The sequence below is a fragment of the Natrix helvetica genome (genome assembly GCF_964273705.1).
Source record: "Natrix helvetica genome assembly, chromosome: 2".
NCBI classification, from domain to species: domain Eukaryota; kingdom Metazoa; phylum Chordata; class Lepidosauria; order Squamata; family Natricidae; genus Natrix; species Natrix helvetica.
The window spans coordinates 186,726,218-186,740,635 of record NC_138552.1 but is presented as its reverse complement, the minus strand read 5'-3'; positions in this window follow the sequence as shown (position 1 = coordinate 186,740,635).

Sequence of the window (14,418 nt, the reverse complement as noted above, 5' to 3'; positions counted from 1 at the left end):
TGTGAGTGCCTTTCTCCCCCCCTGGTTCCTGCGGCTTGGTGCCTTCAGGATACCGCTATGTCGGTGAGCGGTGCTCTGCCTGGCCGGAGGGAGGGTTGTCCAGGGGGTTTATTTTCGGGGGTGGGCTTATAATTTTGCCCACGTGAAAAATGTGGCAAGGCTTTAGTTTCAGGACAGGTCATATTTTCGGGGAAACATGGTATGTGAAGCAGACCAGCATTCATAGGGATGTTGCTAAAGAGAAATTTGTTTTTACCACTATTTTTTCTACCAATAGCATCTGATAATATTTCCTCATTTATCGTAATTGTGCCCTGTTCCAATAAAAGAGAATATACGTATATGTAGCTCGTGGTTGAATTGCAGTCCTTGGTTTTTTCTGAGGTGGGTTGTTCGCTCACAACAATTCATCGCTTGGCTATGTACTAGAGCACTGATGAGGTTACTAATCAGGTAAGAAAACTTCTGCAAGTCCAGAGAACATCAAGGACACCACTGAATGCTGTTCCAAAGCAAGTTTTTCTAAATTATTTGTTTTAGAATAAATTAACATGCACATAATTTAAATACTAAAAACCAGCTACATCCACGTTATCCAAAGCAGCATAAAGTACAGCACAATGCAATTTCTCTTGATAATTGAAACTTGAATAATTTCTGCTTAATTGACATCCAGTTTTGGGCACATGGGATCTTAGGAAGGAAAGAGAAAGTAGCAATTTGTGACAATAAGCCAACTTAAAAAGCTCATCTTAAGATCACAAATGTGTTACTGAATATTTTAACAGGATTCGTGATTAACCAGTGCGAGGTTAAAAACCAACACTTTCATTGAAAACACAAATGTTGGAAAAGGTTAAAAATATAGAATTTAAACACTTGGTGGGGGGTATGTGAAGAGCAAATGGATAGAAGATGTCCTGGCAGATTGACATGGAATACTTGAGCATTTGTTAAGTGTCCTGTTTCTGTAGAGGACTTCAATTCCAAGCTCATGACTTTCTTCTTCTCACTGAGAATAACTCTATACCAAAAGAAAACCAATAAATTGTAGCAATTGTTAGGATGAGAACATGGAATCCCCTTGTAGTTGTTGCATTCTTTCTTGTTACCTTTCCATTTAATGGAAGAGATCAATAACAACATTCTTCTGGTTGTCAAAATCAGATGCAAAGGAACCACTCATATTATGCAAGTGACGTAGCCACATCATGAGCAAATCACTTCCCTATTTTATTGTTTTTCTTCTGACACCATCTACAGTTTCACCCTTACCATTTTGAGCATTTTCATAGCACTTACGACTTCCTTTTCATCCATTTTTTAGGGGGGATACAAAAGCTACAAATAGTGAAAAGAGCCACGCTTAGCATTACAAGACAAGGTAGAAAGACCTGCACATGGATTAGAGAACCAGCAAAAGTATACAATATCATCAAGAGTATAAAAGAATTGACATGGAAATGGGCTGGTCACATAGCAAGAACAACTTGTGGCAGGTGGACCAAGGGAATCATAGAATGGATCCCACTTGATAAAAAAGCATCCACAAAAGAGACCTAAAACAAGATGGATCGATGACATCAGCAAATATTGTGGGCAAAAGGGAGCTCAGGACCATATTAGTTGGAAATATGTGGAAGAGGCTTTCATCCTGCAGTGGATAATCAATGGCTAAATGATGATAACCTAACATTTATAACACAGATTTCAATTCCACATTATCATCTCCCTTCAACAATCTGAAAAAAAGCTACACCTTCACTTCCCTGCATGTAGTATATATCAACTCTATTTTACAAAATTAACCCACCAGTTTAGAGTCGTTAAGAGTTGGGAAATGTGCACATTTAATAAATCATAATCAGGCTACTTAATCCATATCCTTTCTATTACTTTCACAAATATGCAATATATTCATGCAATGTTAGAAAGATTATATAATTAAATGAGGAATATGGATCTGAATATTAATGTATTAAAGACCAAGGTTTTGACAGGGAAAATGGAATGAACAATTTCAAGTTACACAATGGTGAAAAACTAAAGGAAGTAGATAAATCTTTGTACATTGGCGGAATGCTTATTAAAGGTGGAGAAATGGAAAGAGAATTATTAAACTATGCAAATGCTAATTAAAAGTTATATGGTCTGCTGCTTAAAAAAAGGAGTAAAAATGGTTGAATAGGATTTGGGAGCCAGAGCCAGTTTGGTGTAGTTATTAAGACCCTGGACTAGAAACATGGAGATTATGAGTTCTAGTTTCACCTTAGACCCAAAGTCAGCTGGCCACTCATTCCCTCTCAGCCCTAAAAAGTAGGGTCTTGTCTGTTATCGGCATCTCATCAATACTAGCCTAGGCCCTAAAATGATTCTTAAATCTTCCTTCCTGACAGATGAAAGCATTTCCACGCTTAGACTGAGCTTCTCTGAAATCTCAAACAGGTACAGTACAGGTAGTACCTTGCTCAACAGTAGTAACTGTGAGAGGGATCTTGGAGTCCTAGTGGACAATCATTTAAATATGAGCCAGCAGTGTGCAGCAGCTGCCAAAAAAAGCCAACACAGTTCTAGGCTGCATCAACAGAGGGATAAAATCAAGATCACGTGAAGTGTTGATGCCGCTTTATAATGCCTTGGTAAGGCCACATTTGGAATACTGCATTCAGTTTTGGTCACCACGATGTAGAAAAGATGTGGAGACTCTGGAGAGAGTGCAGAGAAGAGCAACAAAGATGATTAGGGGACTGGATACTAAAACAAATGAAGAATGGTTGCAGGAACTGGGTATGTCTAGTTCAATAGAAAGAAGGACTAGGGGAGACATGATAGCAGTGTTCCAATATCTCAGGGGTTGCCACAAAGAAGAGGGAGTCAAACTATTCTCCAAAGCACCTGAGGGCAGAACAAGAAGCAATGGGTGGAAACTAATCAAGGAGAGAAACAACTTAGAACTGAGGAGAAATTTCCTGACAGTTAGAACAATTAATCAGTGGAACAGCTTGCTTCCAGAAATTGTGAATGCCCCAACACTGGAAGTCTTTAAGAAGATGTTGGATAGCCATCTGTCTGAAACAGTATAGGATTTCCTGCCTAGGCAGGGGGTTGGACTAGAAGACCTCCAAGGTCCCTTCCAACTCTGCTACTGTATTGTATTGTATTGTATCTGTACTCAGGGGTGGGCATCAAAAATTTCAGCAGCGGGCTCTCTGCCTGGTTGCTGGGTGGGCGTGGCCATGGTGGGCATGGCCTAGTCAGCCTCCTGCACCACAGCAGGGGGTTCACCATCCTCAGGCTCTGGAAGCTTTCCTTGAGCCTCTGGGAGGGCAAAAATGTCCTCCCCCGGGCTCCGGAGGCCCTCCAGAGGCTGGAAACAGGCCTGTTTCCAGCCATTTGGAACTTCCAGGCGGCCTGTTTTCCCTCCTCCCCAAGCCTCCATGTACTTACCTCGCATCCAAAACATGCTGTGTGGAGACTCCTGGGACGGGAGGGGTGAGTGGGTGGGGCCAGCCAGGGATGGGATTTGGAGGTTGTCCAAATCCGCCATAACATTAGCTACGGGTTCTCCTGAACCTGGGCGAACCCATAGCAGCCCACCCGTCTGTACTTCCATGAATATTTCCCATTGTTGTCCTCCTAGTCCTGTCGTCTTGCTGGAATGATACATTTGGTAGGAGGAACCCAATATTGATTGACACTTTCTTTTGATTCTTCTACTTTCTTCTATTACTGATTCAACAAAGACACATGGAAACTTCATCACTAGTATGTTGAGAAATCAACTGACACAAGGAGAATAATGGTTCTCTATTTCCAACAAGGTTTGCCACATTTGGAGGTGGTCTTTCCAGTAGCTTAGAAAATTAAGACTACAGGACTTCCGGTGACGCCGCTGGCCTTCAAGGATGCTCCCTTGGGAACGCCAGCCCCGTGTTTGAGTAACAAGCTGCTAGGATAGCATAAATCAGCTGTCCAGCTGTTTGAAAACCCTCCCTCGGGAAAAGAGGGGGAGGTGAGCTGTCTGGCATAGGGTAGAGGTCCCCAGCGGCCCCAGAAGTAATTCTGTGGCGTGAAGGGTGTGAACTCCCCAGGAAGCCCGACAATCTCCTCATCTCGGGACGCTTCTGCCTTTGCAGAAACAAAAGGCAGCATCCACTCCTGCTGTTTCAATGCTTATTCTACATCTGAACAAGATGCAGGTGGAGCAAACCAGGAGGTCAATATATCGCAAGTACAAGCCTTAACTCCGTAGATTATATCTCCTTCTGTAAACTTAAAGGAACTTTTTAAAAAATGGTGCCAGAACAATAAAGGGTGTGGTGAAAACGAAAGTGAAGCGGAAAGCTGATTAGCACTTGTTAAGTGCTTGTTGGTGCTGCTGGAAGACTTGAGAGAATAGGTGGATTTTCTGGACTGAACAAATTGGTTGCTTAAAAGCTTGATTTGAATACTTTGAAATGGCTTCAAAGCAGACAAAATTCAATGTTTCAAAAACTACCTCCGGTGGAAACACAAACACAAACCCTGACACTGGAGACTCTACAAAATAATTTACAAAATGCATTAAAAGAACAGGCAGTTGTCTTGGAGGGGAAATTTGCAAGTGCCTTTAAAGATGTCTCTGATGAAATATCTGGAATTAAGGATTTAATCCAAACGTGTAACCAAGAGATAAGGGAGGATATAGTTGAGGCATTTAAAGGATTATTTGGTTACGTAACATCTCTCGATGAGAAGGTGGAAGAAATTAATGAGTCTAATATAAAGTTGGACAATAAACTTATGGAGGCACAAAGTAAAATTGATAAGTTGGAGGCGGAGCTTACAATGATACAATATAGAGCAATGGAATTTGCCCTGAGGATAAGGGGTTTGAAAGAACATAACCAAGAAATTTAAGAGAGATTTTTGCAGACGCTTTCGCTCAATTAACTGGGGAACCAAAGGTTGAATGTGCCTGGCAAATCGACAAAATTTACCGCGTTAATTCATGGATTGGCAGACAAAGACAACTGCCAAGAGATATTGTAATCTATTTTGTCACCAGGAAAATTAGGAATGAAATATTGCAAGCAACCTATAAAAACAAACTGAAAGTGGCAGGTCAAGATGTGATAGTATTGAAGGAAATCCCCCCCCAAAATGTTGAGATCTAGAAAGGCCTATGCATTTCTAGTGGATGAACTTAGAAAGCGCCAGATTCAATACAGATGGGAGACCCTAGCCGGATTGGTGGTGAACTACCTGGGAGAAAGACATCGTCTCAACTCTGTCTGGAAGGCAAAAGATTTTTATAGCATAGTATTAAAGGCAGGATGCCCCCCATCTCCAGGTCCTAAAGAAAAAAAGAGAGACAGAGGACCCCAGGCAGCAAGATAATCAGGCACAAACTGGGGTTGTGAGTTTATTGCAGGAAACAGAAGAAATTATGGAACAGAGGCAAACCTGTGTGGCTACTAAACGTAAAGAACAAGAATTAAAGTCTCAACAAGCCCATATGATAGTCCAAGAAAATATAAATATGAGCATAGAAGCAGTGGGAGGAACTAGACCGAAGGTGAAATCCCAGCAAGATTTCCAGGCAGCTCTTAGAAAGCTTCAGCGTGCTGAAGATGACAATTAAATTTCTAACTTGGAACGTCAATGGCTTAAATTCACCAAAAAAAGGAAAATAATATTTCACTATTTGAAACAATTCAAAAATGATGTAATTTGCTTCAAGAAACACACATTAGAACACAGGATCAGAAACACCTGATGAACGCAAGACTGGGATCGCATTTCATAGCAACTGCTCCGGAGAAGAAAAACGGTATAGTCATATATTTAAGAAAAGACCTAAAGGCTGAATTGACTCAGAAACAGAATTAGTTAAAGATTGTATGATAAAATGGGCACAAAATTTTGAAGAACCAATAATGATGGAAACATGGGAAAAGATTTGGGTAAGAAATGTAAAATTTACACAAGCTCAGAACTTGAGAGAGAATTTTTACAAGATGTTGTACAGATGGCATTTAGATCCAAAAAGGCTAGCCTGTATGTATCCGAATCTACAATCTAAATGTTGGAGATGCGACTGTGTTAGTGCCACATATTACCATATTTGGTGGACTTGTAAAAAAGCTAAAGCATTTCGGATAAAAATATGGTGGGTTATTCAAAATATTTTGAAAAAGAGGATAAAGTTCACGCCCCAGTTGTTCCTGTTAGGTATAGTTTCAGATTGTACTGTTATAGAGACTAATTTGATTTTGAACCTAACGACGGCAGCAACATTGTTGGTGGTGCAATATTGGAAGAAGGAAGAGTTGCCCACTATCCAAGAATGGACGTTAAAAGTAGTAAAGTTAGTAGTAACTTCCGGTTCCGGCTGTTGAGAGCGACGGACGTGTTTCGTCCGCCCTGCGCGCTCCTGGTGGACTCCCCTCGGCTGCGGGGGGCACAGGGTGCCTCGAAGGGGCACCCTGCCAAATGGGCGGCTAGCCAGGGGTCCCCTGCATCGGCAGCAGCCGTGGGGGGGCTCCTTGCATTGCCCTAGGAGCCGGGAGGTGAAAGGGGGTGCGCAACGGAGCTTTTACGCTCCCGCGCTCTTTCACATCGAGACTGCTGGATGATCCCGACAATTTGAAGGCTACAGCTACAATGTGGTGAGATGGGAACACCCCCGATCCCTTTTTTGATATTCAAATGAAGGATTGTCAGCTTTTTTAAAGGATTTTCAACCCTCTTTTGGGAAGTGTGATTGGAGGGAGGGGGATTTCCCCCCCTTCGCAAGAAAAGCGGCTCTGGACTGCTCTCTACTCTCGGAGAGGGAGAGAGAGTTTTAAAAAGAAATCACACTCACTATAAGCAAGCAGATGAATACCTCACTGCAATTGGGAAAGAAAAGTAATGATCTGATCCTTTTAAAAAAAACTTTGAAAACTTTTGACTTGTTGCTTTCTGATCCTGGTGCTGGCAAAGCAAGATGGCACACTTCCATTGTCTTTATGCACTCTGAAATTTGACTCCACCTATGGAAATTGCTGGCAGTGTGTCTCTGCCTCTGTGACACTCAAAGATATCTCTTCTCATATTGTACCCTGGGCTTGGAATAACTGACTTCACTGCCTGGATTTGGGCTATAGAAAAGGTTTTCATTCCTGCCTGGACTGCCTGCCTCGTGGTCTCTCTTGGCTATTCCCTTTTACAGTTGCCATCTCATCGTATAGACATTATCTCCGAGTTCTCTTTACTAAAATGGCTCCGAAGAGACCACCCGCTGGGAAACCAGGTTTTGCTGGCTGTGCTCCAACATCTTCAACATCCAGCCCAAGCGGACAACAGACTTTAACATCGTTATTACAACCTAAAACTTCTGAGGAACCAGTCACTTTGGAGTTAACCCATCAGCTGCTCCAAAAGCTCTTAAAGGGGCAGGACGATTTGAAAAATCAATTGAAAGAAATGAATGACCAACTCAGAGAGAATCAGAACCAAACAACTCAAAATAGACAGAGACTGGAAGTTCTGGAGGAGGGGACGGCTGAGATGAGTGGGGAGGTGAGGGGGGGCCAGAGAGGAAATCTAGAACTGGAGAACCACATGATAAAAATGGAATTTGAAAGGATGTCTTTTTTCCTTAGATTCAAAATGTATGTTAGGGTTCTAAATACCATGCAGAAATAAATCATTGTCCAAGGCAAAACATCCTTAAAGGTCCAATTTATTCTACAGGCAATTTAGCACGGCTATGGAAAATTCCAACTCTGAATTACATCCTGTGGGTTCACCCAGTTGAAAGTTCATGATCTATCCCCACACCCACAAATCCATCACATGTTCCAATCATCATCTTCCACGCTGGCATGTACACCCATCTTCTTCCGGCCAGGTGTCGAGGTGCGGAGACAAAAGATGACCTTGCTTCTACAAAAGAATGTCAACAATCCATTCTACAATCCTACTCCTTTCAATTCCCCCCTCCCAACTACTACACTATTGAAACAGCATAGAAAATTATAAGAAAGTGTGGCAGGCCAAAGATCCTAAAAAGAATATAACTACAGGCCTGACAATGTAATTGAGACTGACAATGAAGATTTGAGGGAGATCATGACAAAATTTTTGGCTGAATATATTAAAAAAGACAGACAGCAGGTAGGATGGGATATTGACCTGGTTTATAGAGTCAATTCAGCTTATGTTAGAACACACAATGTTCCAAGAGAGGTCCACATTAAATTTCTTAGAAAGGTTACAAGAGATGAGATTCTGGGTGCACAAAGGAGGCAAGTGTTAAAATATAAGGATAGAGAGATAGTCATTCTGAAACAAATCCCGAAGAAAGTAAAAGATAAAAGAAAAAAATATGCGCTATTAGCGAAAAAACTATTTGATAAAGGATTTTGGTTTTGGTGGCTTTTGCCAGAAGGTATGCTGATATTCTGGGAGGGCGGTAGAGTTAGAATTAATACAACAATGGAGGCGGAGGCCTTCATGGAAAAAAACAAAGCCCTCCTAGATAAAACTGACGATATTACACAAGACACAGGAGGTGCCGAGGCTTTGCTGGCAGGTGGGGGGGAGGAGGCAACATTGAGAAAACTCAGATCACAGAAGTAAGTTAGAAAAATAATGCAATTACTGATATGGGGAATTCTTTCTGTCTGATATAAAATGGATTGAAACTACTGAAAGATATAAGGTAAAAATAAGCTGTCAAAATCTAGCTAAGTAATAATCATTTTGTTTATTAATATGTAAAAGTTATGAGATTTGGGGGGAGCACCACTTCCTTCATGATGTAGCTGTCAAAATTTGTAACCATACCCATTACCCTTTTCCTTAAAATTTTGTAAAACCAATAAAAAAAATTATTAAAAAAAAAAAGTAGTAAACTTAGCAGAGATGGCCAAAATCTCAGCATATCTGAAGGACCATTCAGATGAGAAGTACAAGCTGGACTGGAGAAGATGGATTGACTATATTCAAAACAAATACCGGACTAAAAAAATTCAGTTAGCTTATGAATGAAGGCATAAAGAATGCTACAATTTATTTAAAGCTAGTTTAATAAGGGGGGAGTTAAAGCACAAGAATAGTAACATGTTAAAATTAGCTAGCTTATGTTAGCGTAAGGTTGTTAAATGTTTATACCCTGTATTTTGCTCTGGGAGGTCGGGGGGAGGGAGGGAGGGAAGAGGGGTAGGGATGGGGGAAGAGGGAAGGGTAAGGGGGGTAACAATTGTAAAACTTATTTAAAAATTTAATTAAAAAAAAAGAAAATTAAGATTACAAAAGGACTATGGTGGAAAAGTTTATATTAGACCCATAATGGCGAACCTATGGCACATGTGCCACAGGTGGCACTGTTAAGTAAGCAAGCTCCCCATTAGGAGAGCGAGTGTGCAGAGAAGCGTAATGAGAGTGGTATGGAAGAACACGCACAAACCAGCATACAGAGACACCAAATAGTATAAATAATAGTAGTTTACTATGTGGAAATATAGAGTTATTCAGAGTTCAATTTAAAGTCCAAGTCATACACGGTTCAGTCAGTCAGTTATCAAGTTCTCAGTTAAGGAATGATCCTTCGAACACAGTCCAAATAATCAGTTCAGCACACAAAGTAGCTAACAGTAGCAAAAACACAATAATTCACAAGCAGTATCAAGCAGTATCCACGATCAGCATCTAACAGAGAGCTAACTGTCATTCTGTCTCCCTCTTATGGCTGCTTGAGGTAACAGCAACCAATCACATTACACAGCAGTACTTAAAGCTACAGTACTACCATCCTGGTTTATATATTGCTAACCCAACTGTTAGCTTACATTCCTAACATTCTCCCCTTTGGGTAAGCAATATATATAACCTTACAGTCCTAATCCATATTCTTCACAACAATGTTTATGTTTTACCGTACCTTGAGCTTTGGTAAAATGATCAGCAATATTTTCTTCAGAGATACAAAACTCTAGTGTAATCATTTTACTAGTAACACTTTGCCGTACATTCGTATATCTTAAGTCAGTATGTTTTGTCCTTGTCTTTATAGCAAGATTTGATGCCATCTGGATCGCTGCTTGGTTGTCCTCATATACAACAATAGCTTCCCTTACATTAATTCCCATATCCATTAGGAGTTGCTTGTAACAAATTAAATCAGTAGATAACAAAGATAAACATGAAAATTCAGCCTCCATGTGGATAAACTTAAATGTTTTTGACGAATAGACCGCCATCCAATTAACGCCTTTCCTAAGAATATCGCAATACCTGATGCAGATTTACGTGTAGACATGTCAGTTTCAAAACTTGCATCAGCGTATGCAGTCAATCTCAGTTCATCCTTAGGCTCTAAATATTAGGCATAGTGTATTTTCTGTTTAAGATATCTCAATACACGTTTTGCAGCTTGCCAGTGCCGTTCAGTAGGATCAGCATTAAACATGGCCAATTGATTAACACTATATGCAATATCTGGCCTTGACCAATTGCTAAAATAAGATAAACTACCAATTAGGGATTGATAAATACCATTATCAAAAACTGGGCTTTTTATATCATCATGGCTAAATTCTTGACTCATTGGAGTTTTAGCTGGTTTACACAGTTCCATTTTGAAAGTCCTGAGTAACTGATTGATCTTCTCAGTTTGTCATATTTTATATCCTCTCCTAGTCTTATCTATCTTTAAACCAAGATATTTCTTAATTTCACCAAGATGTTTTATTTTAAACCGCGTTTTTAATAGTGTAATAATCTCAATAGCCTTTTGCTCTGCTTTAGTAATTAATGCAATATCATCTGTAAACAATAGCAATAATGAAATCATACCATCGCTTTCTTGCTTAAATAAACAAGGATCAGCCATTCCAGCTTTAAAACCTATCCTTGCTAATTTCTTCACTATGCATTAATTCCATTCGTAGCCTGACTGTTTTAGACCATACAGACTCCTTTAACTTCAACAATCAGTGTTTCTATCAGTGTTTAACCCTTCAGGTTTCTTTAAATATATAGTATGTTGCAATGGTGTATGGAGATATGCTGTTTCAACATCTAAATGATTCACTACATATCCATGCTTTGCTGCCCAAACTAATGATGCAGGTAATGTTGTAGCTTTAAAACTAGGTGCAAATACCTCATCATAGTCATTTGCTGACTGATTGAAACCTTGTGCTACTAATCTGGCTTTATGGGTAACAGTCCCCTCTACACTTGTTTTAATCTTGTAAATCCATTTACATCCTATTACATTTTTACCTGGTGGTAACCTTACATTCTCATATACCTCCAGATCTTGTAAAGATTTCAGTTCCCTGTTCATTGCTGTTTTCCAAACTTTTTGCTCCTCTTTAGGATACGTGGATTGTTCATGATACGTAGCAGGAACTTTTATCTACTTGACATGCTATACTAGCTTGATATCTGTCGGGTGGTCGTGTTACACGGGTAGAGCGCCTAGGCAACTCAGGGCTCACCAGTGGACTCTCCTGTTGCATCTGCTCCCATTCTTCTAACTTCTCTTGACTTTGCACTTCCTCCTGACTTTGCACTTCCTCTTTAATTTTTATAGCTGGTCTTCTTATTTCACCACAAGAAACATCTGGGTTTCAATAACTACGTCGTTGTTATATTCCAGTTTATCCCACCCAACGGATTCAATAAATCGAGCACTAGCGCTACAGTGTACTTTGTTAGTGCCTTTTTCCCAAAATCTAAACGATCTATGGTTTGCTTCGTATCCTACGAAAAATAACTGCCTAGCTCTATGTTGTCCCTTCAGTCTTACTTGTGAGGGAATATGCACCCATGCCGGAGCTCCAAATGTGTGAAGATAGCTTAAATCAGGTTTTCTACCATGCCAACGAGCGAATGGTAATTCACCAGTTGTTGCATTTACCACATTGTTTAAAACATGGTTACTACACATCATAGCTTCACCCCACAGTGTTTCAGGCAATCCTGAATCAACTAACATGGTTCGAGCCATGACTTGTAATGTTTGCCCCCTTCGTTCTATAAATGAGTTATGTTGTGGCCTATAAGGAGCAGAACGTTTATGCTCATACCAGCTGATCTCAACATTGTTTGAAATTTAAAGTTTGTAAACTCAGTTCCGTTATCGGTTACAACAGTAATCACCTTAGATTTCATTTTTCTTTCAGCAAATCTTAACCAATTAAAGAAATGTTGAAACGTTTCTGTCTTGTCCTTCAGTAAATAGCAGAAACAGTATCTTGAATAATGATCCATGATACCCAAATGTAACAGGCACCTCCCAAACTGGGTTTCATAGGTCCAATTAGATCAGCAAAAACAACTTCCAGAGGTTCCTTAGTTTTAAACCCATTACGTCTGTTTGCTGGAGTAACCTTGCTTTTTTCCTGACTACACACATTACAATTTAAATATTTCCTGCAAGGTTTTAACCTTACTCCTTCTGACAATTTAACAGTTTGTTGCATCTTGAAATTAATGTGCCCCATACGCCTATGCAGTAGATGTATGCATTCATCATGTGGTTTCACATTATCATACACTGAGTTAGTAGTATGGGCATCAGATATAACATATAAACCATTTGTTAATTTGGCAGAAACCCTATTACCTTCCTTTTCTATGATACAGTTCTCTCCCCTAAAGGTTACTACATAGCAAATATTAACTAGAGCTCTTACAGATAAAAAATTAAATTTCAGTTTAGGTATATACAACATGGATAAATGCTCATTTACAAATGAACACTTTGCCATACCTTCACCAGATGCTTTCACCCTCCAACCATTTGCCAATGATACATGTTGCTTGCTGGCGGACATTTTTACAAAACAATTCTTATTTCTAGTAATGCACCGTGATGCTCCACTATCAACAACCCATGAATCATGTCTTATTGGTGCATTTCTAGAGATAGTCAAAGTAGACATACCTAAATAGCCATTATCATTTTTCTTAGCTTTTCTAGTATTCTGGTGTTTTGCATGTTTACAGAATCTAGCTATATGCCCCTTAGCCCACAAGAAAAACATTTTCTAACAGTATAGGCAGTTGAAGGTGACTCTTCATGTTGTGGTGGTTTCTGTCTCAGTTGTTCTCTTTCCAACCTCCTTCTCGACTCTTCCAACAGTCATGCAGTCAGACAATGTTAGTTCATTTCGAGTTAGGACCTCAAGGGAAGATACAAAATCATAACTCTCATCCAGTGAGGACAGAATGATGTAGACTTGATGTAACTCTGAGAAAATAAGTTCTTTTCATGTAGCTCTTGGAAAACCCCTTTCATAAAGTTTAAATGAGCTAACATATCTCCATCCCTCAGAAGACGTGCCCTAAACAGTTTGCGGGTAATATGTATATGTGCACCTACAGTGTCATGTACATATATCTTCTTCAAATTCTCCCATCTTGCTGCAGAATTCTCCCCACAAATATGAACTAATTGTTGGTCAGTCAGTGTTAGACCAATTATACACAATGCTCGTTCGTTGCATCGTTGAAACTCTGCTATCTTCTTGGCATCATCCTCAACATTTGGATCCCAAGAAGTCATGTCTGGTGGATTCTGTACAGCATCCCATAATCCCTCATTACGCAGGAGTAGGCTGCACTTCATAGACCAGGAAACATATTTTGTTCCATCCAACCGGATAGACTTGCTGATGGGGCGTGTGCCATCTTCTCCATAATAGTAACACTTACAAACTAAACAGCTATCTGTATACGGTATTGTGTATCAACACCAACTCTCTTTTTAGCTACGTCTGGTACACTCTGGGCCCATAACCAGTGTTAAGTAAGTAGGCTCCCCGTTGGAGAGCGAGTGTGCAGAGAAGCATAATGAGAGTGGTATGGAAGAACACGCAAAAACCAGCATACAGAGACACCTAATAGTATAAATAATAGTAGTTTACTATGTGGAAATATAGAGGTATTCAGAGTTCAATTTAAAGTCCAAGTCATACATGGTTCAGTCAGTCACTTATCAAGTTCTCAGTTAAGGAATGATCCTTCGAACACAGTCCAGTATCAAATAATCAATTTAGGCTAACAGTAGCAAAAACACAGTACCTCACAATACACCAATCAGCGTCTAACAGAGAGCTAACAGTCATTCTGGCTTCCTCTTATGGCTGCTTGAGGTAACAGCAACCAATCACATTACAGCAGTACTTAAAGCTACAGTACCACCATCCTGGTTTATATATTGCTAACCTGTTAGCTTACATTCCTAATAGGCACGCAGGGCCATTTGTTAGGGCACGTGAGGCATTGCCCTGCGCATGCTGGCCAGCTGACTTCCGCCTTCTTTTAAGGCCATTTTTTTGCTCATCAGAGGCTTCCCTGAAGGCTCCGGAGGGTAAAAAATGGCCCTAGGAGCAAACTGGAAGTCCATTCCCAAACTTCTTGTTTGCCCGTAGGGCC